Below are 8,148 nucleotides of genomic sequence, written 5' to 3'. Positions count from 1 at the left end.
CAACCACCCCACCCTCCCCTACCCTCCCCCCTTCAAGCACCACTTGCAGAGGCAATAAAATCATTGTTACTTCACATTCATGCATTCTTTATTAATTCATCGCACAACTAGGGGGATAATTGCAAAGGTAGCCCGGGATGGGTGGGGGAGGAGGGAAGGAAAAGGACACACTGCAGTTTAAAACTTTAAAACTTTAACACTTATTGCTCGGGAAATCATCTGGGGTGGAGTGACTGGGTGGCCGGAGGCCCCCCCACCGTGTTCTTGGGCGTCTGGGTGAGGAAGCAATGGGACTTGGGGAGGAGGGCTGTTGGTTACACAGGGGCTGTAGCGGCGGTCTGTGCTCCTGCTGCCTTTCCTGCAGCTCAACCATACGCTGGAGCATATCAGTTTGATGCTCCAGCAGCCGGAGCATCGACTCTTGCCTTCTGTGTGCAAGCTGACGCCACCTCTCATCTTCAGCCCGCGATTCAGCACGCCACCTCTCCTCTCGCTCATATTGGGCTTTTCTATAATCAGTTATTGACTGCCTCCATGCATTCTGCTGTGCTCTGTCAGCGTGGGAGGCAGTCTGTAGTTCTGTAAACATTTCATCACGCGTCCTTCGCTTCCGCTTTCGAATATTCACTAGCCTCTGTGAAGGAGAAAGATTTGCAGCTGGTGGAGGAGAAGGGAGAGGTGGTTAAAAAAGATACATTTTAGAGAACAATGGGTACACTCTTTCACGTTAAATTTTGCTGTTCACATTACACAGCACATGTGCTTTCGTTACAAGGTCGCATTTTTCCTCTTATATTGAGGGCCTGCTGGTTTGGTGTGAGAGATCACTCACGCAGTGCCAGGCCACAGATTTCAGCTTGCAGGCAGCCATGGTAAGACACAGTCTTTTGGCTTTTTTAACCTTCTTAACATGTGGGGATGGTTTCAAACAGTACTGCTCTCATTAACCATACCAAGCACCCGTTGGGTTGGCCATTTAAAATGGGTTTGCAATGTAAAAGGAGGGGCTGCGGTTTCAGGGTTAACATGCAGCACAAACCCAACTAATTACCCTCCCCCACACACCCAATTCTCTGGGATGATCACTTCACCCCTCCCCCCCACCGCGTGGCTAACAGCGGAGAATATTTCTGTTCAGCAGAGCAGGAAGGGGCACCTCTGAATGTCCCCTTAATAAAATTGCCCCATTTCAACCAGGTGACCGTGAATGATATCACTCTCCTGAGGATAACAAAGAGCGATAAGGAATGGATGTTGTCTGCATGCCAGCAAACACCGGGACCATACGCTGCCATGCCTTGTTATGCAATGATTCCAGACTACGTGCTACTGGCCTGGCGTGGTAAAGTGTCCTACCATGGCGGACGGGATAAGGCAGCCCTCCCCAGAAACCTTTTGCAAAGGCTTTGGGAGTACATGAAGGAGAGCTTTCTGGAGATGTCCCTGGAGGATTTCCGCTCCATCCCCATACACGTTAACAGACTTTTCCAGTAGCTGTACTGGCCGCGATTGCCAGGGCAAATTAATCATTAATCTTTAAATACGCTTGCTTTTAAACCATGTGTAATATTTACAAAGGTACACTCACCAGAGGTCCCCTGTGTGCCCCCAGGGTCTTGGGTGAGTTCGGGGGTTACTGGTTCCAGGTCCAGGGTGATAAACATATCCTGGCTGTTGGGGAAACCGGTTTCTCCGCTTCCTTGCTGCTGTGAGCTATCTACATTATCTTCATCCTCATCTTCCTCGTACCCCGAACCCGCTTCCCTGTGTGTTTCTCCAGTGAGGGACTCATAGCACACGGTTGGGGTAGTGGTGGCTGCACCCCCTAGAATGGCATGCAGCTCCACGTAGAAGCGGCATGTTTGCGGCTCAGCCCCGGACATTCCGTTTGCTTCTCTGGCTTTGTGGTAGGCTTGCCTTAGCTCCTTAATTTTCACGCGGCACTGCTGTGCGTCCCTGTTATGGCCTCTGTCCTTCATGGCCTTGGAGACCTTTTCTAATATTTTGCCATTTCGTTTACTGCTTCGGAGTTCAGCAAGCACTGATTCATCTCCCCATATGGCGAGCAGATCCCGTACCTCCCGTTCTGTCCATGCTGGAGCTCTTTTGCGATCCTGGGACTCCATCACGGTTACCTGTGCTGATGAGCTCTGCGTGGTCACCTGTGCTCTCCACGCTCAGCAAACAGCAAATGAAATTCAAACGTTCGCGGGGCTTTTCCTGTCTACCTGGCCAGTGCATCTGAGTTGAGAGTGCTGTCCAGAGCGGTCACAATGAAGCACTGTGGGATAGCTCCCGGAGGCCAATAACGTCGAATTACGTCCACACTAACCCAATTCCGACCCCCTAAGGCCGATTTTACCGCTAATCCCCTCGTCGGAGGTGGAGTAAAGAAACCGGTTTAAAGGGCCCTTTAAGTCGAAAGAAAGGGCTTCGTCGTGTGAACGTGTCCAGGCTTAATTCGATTTAACGCGGCTAAAGTCGACCTAAACTCGTAGTGTAGACCAGGCCTAAGGTGCCACAAGTACTCCTGTTCTTTTTGCGGATACAGACTAACACGGCTGCTACTTTGAAACTCACCATTTGTAGTTCTGGAGAACAAAGCAAGCTAAACATGTATAGTAACCGGACTTCATGTGAACTCTTATGGAAAATGTCTGAATTTGGCTCTTTCCTTAGTAAATTTGAAGCACTGGAAAAATCTTACATTTTTCTTTCAATCAGTTTTGGGTTTTTTCCCTTTAGAGTCATGCATGGAGTGACAATTTGCTTTTCAAAATCCAAGTTTTCTTGCCATAGTTAGCTAATCCAAAATAGTGTCTTCAGCAACATCAACAGTGTAGCTGTGAAGCTGCCAATACTGGCTCCAACTGTGAAAAACTTTTGTTTGTCTTTTCTTGACTTATCCTCTAAGACAGAAAACAGTCAACTATTTTGTAGATCCCATTGCCTGACATATCCAATTGCATAGACTCAACTTGTAGTGTGGTATCATGTTCACTGATCAGAAATCTAATCTGTGGAATACTATATAATCTGCAACATAGGAACAACAGGTTGTTCAGCCTGCACAATTATTGCCAAAAGTCATGCATTTATTTTTAATTTTCTTTTATCTGTCAAAAGGCCAGGGGTGCAGTGGTAGGATCTAGAAAATGGTACATGACATCTGACATAATTATGTGTTATAGATTTTGGGTTAAAGAAAGATTCTGTGACCAATGATGTGATCAATTTTTTGCATTTTTTCAGACGGCTGGTTTCAGCAACCCGAGATAGCCTATTCTGTAGCTTGCTGGAATTGTAGAAGTGCAGTCAAATGTCTCTGGCTGGATTATGAGCAGAAATGGTGCTGAGAAACTTATTTTTGTACTATGCTACTTTTGATATAGGGTTATGAAAACCTCTTTTTTTTTTTTTTTTGCAGTAAAAAGCCAGTGTAATAGAGCTTTAGCTTCTATTTTACTCTTAGATGTTTGGTACTGGAATTTACTCTTCCAATGGTGATTGAAAACTATTCTAAATGGTTAAGTGATGAGATCTTCAAGGTCTTCTTATGCCTATTAGGAAACAAGAGTGAGAACTATCTAGAAGGTGGCAGGGAAACTGGTTGAGGCCCTGGTAATAGAGAACTGCAGTGAGCTGTGCTCAACTTATTTGATACAGGGTAATGGGTTGAGAAGTGCAGAGGGGTATGACTGGTATCTAGAAGCTTCTGGAACATTGGCAGGGCAAGTGCTAAGAGTCCTATAAGAAGCTGGCTAGTTCATCTCATTTATGAGCCTTCAGTGGCTGTTACAAGGGGCCTGTTTCCTCATTTTAACTGTAACATATGTAAAAGCTCTTGATGAATACTAGTCATTTTTAAAACAATCGTATGTTATCTGGATTTTCTTTGCCCTGTGTCGAGTGACTGTTTGCTCCAAAACTCTCCCTCCCTTAGCCTCCTCAGCATGGCTTCACTCCATACTTGTCCCTCTTCCTGCCTGCCCTGTCCCCCTCCTTCCATTTCCATTTAGCTTATCCCCTTCTAGCCCTCCGCCCCCTACCAAAAAATGTTGTGGCACTAATATGCCACTTGCAGCCACCACACTGTTCACTCTGCTTACGTTATACCCCTTCCCCCACCCTGCCTCTGTCTTGTCTTGTCTATTTAGACTGTAGGCTCTTCAGGGCAAGAACTACCCACTACTGTTTGTATAGTGCCAAGCACAAGACAGCCCCATGCTTCACTGGTCCTTAGGCACTACTGTATATAAACTATCTGACTTTTCAACTTTAGTCAAGTTGAAGTAAGTGGTAGTGTCACAACCCAATGGCCCCCTCCCTCAGCAAATAAATGAACAGTAGTGAAAGCCATTCTAAGCAAAATGTTAAGTCATGAGTGAAGTAGCACAATAGTAGGATTCACTCATCTCCCCGAACCACATGGTGACTGCCCTGGTATAGGGTCTGAGCAGTTCTCCATGCCCGTATTTAGCCTTTTCACCAACACAATACTGAGCTGTACTTATTCTATAGGTTAACATATTGATACGTATAACTGCCGTTTCAGCCCATAATCATACCACTCCTTGCTTAAGTGGATTTGTAGTTATTACTTCCATGTTCCCTCCAGTATCATGCACTGGAACATTCTATCATTGAGCAAGCTCTTCTTAGTTCCCAAAATTTAAAGGTAACTGCTGATCTATGTCAAGGGTTATGGCCTACTTAACCACACTAATGCTTCAGCTAACATCTTACAGGATACAGAGCTATAGGTTTCTTGCGTTACTGCTGAATATAATAAAAGCAGCTAAATATACTGAAGGCAAGCCAGTGAATATAAAGGGGTGAATATAATGGGCAAGCTTAGCCTACGGCTACAATTAGAAACAAGAGGAAGACCAAGGACAGGGGGCGGGGAGAGACAAAAATAGAAAATGTGGAAATGGTGGTGCTAAATGACACGGTTTGTTTTCACCAAAAATTTTAGTAGCAATTGGACATCTAACTTAATGAATGCCAGTGAAAATGAGTTAGGATCAGATGCTAAAATAGGGAAAGAACAAGTTAAAAATTACTTAGACAAGTTAGATGTCTTCAAGTCACCAGGGCCTGATGAAATATGTCCTAGAATACTCAAGGAGCTAACTGAGAAGATATCTGAGCCATTAGTGATTATCTTCAAAAAGGCATGGAAGACAGGTGAGATTACAGAGAATTGGAAAAGGACAAATAATTAAGCAATTAATTTGCAGAGACCTAGAAGATAATAAGGTGATAAGTAACAGCAGGGATTTGTCAAGAACAAATAGCGTCAAACCAACCTAATAGTTTTCTTTGACAGGTAATAAGCCTTGTGGATAGGATGTGATATATCTTGACTTTAGCAAGGCTTTTGATACTGTCTCGCATAACCTTCTCATAACAAACGAGGGGCTAGTCTACACTGACAATGCTAAAGCGTTGCCGCGGCAGCGCTTTAACGTGCCTTGTGTGGTCGCGGCTCAGCACTGGGAGAAAAAACCAACTCAACAAGGGGCGCGGCTCCCAGCGCTGGGGCACTGTTTACACTGCCGCTTTACAGCGCTGCAACTTGCTGCGCTTGGGGGGGGGGGGGAAATGTTTTTTCACACCCCGAGCGAGAAAGTTGCAGTGCTGTTAATTGCCAGTGTAGACAAGCCCTAGGGAAATACAATCTAAATGGAGCTACTATAAGGTGGGTACAAAACTGATTGGAAAACCGTTACCAAAGACTACTTATCGGTGGTTCAGTCAAACTGGAAGGGCATATCAAGTGGGGTCCTGCAGGGATCAGTTCTGGGTCTGTTCAATATCTTCATCAGTGATTTAGACAACGGCATAGAGAGTACACTTATAAAGTTTGCAGACAATACCAAGCTGGGAGGGGTTGCAAGTGCTTTGGAGGATAGGATTAAAATCCAAAATGATCTGGACAAACTGGAGAAATGGTCTGAAGTAAATAGGATGAAATCCAATAAGAACAAATGCAAAGTACTCCACTAAGGAAGAAACAATCAGTTGCACAAATACAAAATGGAAAATGACTGCCTAGGAAGAAGTACCACAGAGGATCACAAGATAAATATGTGTCAACAGTGTAACACTGTTGCAAAAAAAGCAAACATCATTCTGGGATGTATTAGCAGGAGTGTTGTAAGCAAGACACAGAAAGTAATTCTGCTCTACTCCATGCTGATTAGGCCTCAACTGAAGTATTGTATCCAGTTCTGGGTGGCACATTTCAGGAAAAATGTGGAGAACCTGGAGAAAGTTCAGAGAAGAGCAGCAAAAATGATTAAAGGTCTAGAAAACGTGACCTATGAGGGAAGATAGAAAAAATTGGGTTTGTATAGCGTAGAAAAGAGAAGACAGAGGGGACATGATAAGTTTTCAAGTATGTAAAAGGTTGTTACAACAAGGAGCGAGAAAAATTGTTTTCTTTAACCTCTGAGAATAGGATAAGAAGCAATGGGCTTAAATTGCAGTAAGGGCAGTTTACGTTGGACATTAGGAAAAATTTCCTGTCAGGGTGGTTAAGAACTGAAATAAATTGCCTAGGGAAGTTGTGGAATCTTCATTGTCTAACCTGCTCTTAAAAATCTCCAAACACCTGTTAGGAATGGTCTAGAAGATAATACTTAGGGGACTAGACTAGAAGACCTCTCAAGGTCTCTTCCAGTCCTATGATTCTATGCACCCATATGTTGCAATTTGCAGCTAGCACAAGGAAGGCTTCAAGCCATACATATGCAGCACACATTTTATACAAGTAACTCCAGGCAGTTACTAACTCATGAATAAAACTGAAGAAAGTTTGGAGGAAATGTGGTGAGCAGGGATCCTAGAAATCAGTTTGCCATGGAAAAATACAGAATTTGCATTTTTACAAAGAATCTTTAGTTTTTAGATTTTGTGATAAAATAAAAACAAATTAACTATTAACTAAATTTTAGTGAAAGTACCAATATCACTTATTCAATGCATGCAACCTCCCCCTCTTGTGGTTGACTTTTGAATGAGCTTTAAATTTACATAACTAAAAATACTCCAACTGCTTCCGACTTGTAGAAGTTACTCAACAGCGGATAGGGGTTTGTGTTTTAATGCATCTCAAATTTCACTTCAGCCTGCAGATGTATTTAAAATTATGAAAAGATGCCAAAAACTTTAAAAATCACCCCTAAAGACCATCTCACTGAGTCTGGCCAGGACAAATTTCACATTGATGGTAATGTGCTGTTCTGTACTGTATGGAGCAAGGCTGCTGATTACGTTAGAAAGCAGACAACTTTAGAACACATGGAAAGCTCTAAACAAACTAAATGAAAAGGAGGCTGAAACAGCAGGGTCATCGACAACAGTAAAGAAACAATGCACCATGACTGGATCGTTCCAGCGTTTTTACAACTGCCAAAGAACAGAATGAAACTGTCACTTCAGATTTTGTTCAAATGTGCGTAAATGCAGACATTCCTCTGCACAAAATCGATTTACCTGTTGTCAGAGATTTTTTTGAGCAAGCTCATTAAGGGAGGCAGTGCCATTCCCAAGCGAGATCAATTGTATTCCCATTACTTACCAACTCTTTTTGAAGAGAAAAAACAGTGCCTTCTCAATGACCTGAAAGGAGACTCTATTGCTATGACTGCCGACAAAACAACTTTCAAAATAGACCAGTTTTCAACATTTTATTTCAGGTGCTCAAGGTAGATTCTCCTAAAGCATGCTGACATTACCACACCACAGCTTGTAAAGACAGTGTACCTCAGCAAAGTTATATATGACCCCGTTTCACAAGCCTTGATTTCTTGTATTGTGGAATTCAGCATCCAACCACTTGATCGAATATTAGCATTTGTAACAGACAGTAAGAGCTACATGGCAAAGGCTTGAAATGATGTGCTTTGCAACCTGTGGTCAAACTGTGTTCGTCTTCACTGCTATGCACATATAGTCGCTCTGGCAGGAAATACTTGGTGAGATAGCTTTAAGTGGATCGCTTTGAGATGAAGTCAATTTTAGTGAAATCTCCAGCTCATCGTAAACGATACTTGAGATACCTGAGTAACTAGAGAGTTGATTTGCCAACACTTCCATCTGAACCAGTTGGGACCAGGTGGAATACATGGTTCAATTATA

The sequence above is a fragment of the Terrapene carolina genome, unplaced genomic scaffold, assembly GCF_002925995.2.
Source record: "Terrapene carolina triunguis isolate 2854851 unplaced genomic scaffold, T_m_triunguis-2.0 Scaffold84, whole genome shotgun sequence".
Lineage (NCBI taxonomy): Eukaryota > Metazoa > Chordata > Testudines > Emydidae > Terrapene > Terrapene triunguis.
This window is presented reverse-complemented; position numbering follows the sequence as displayed.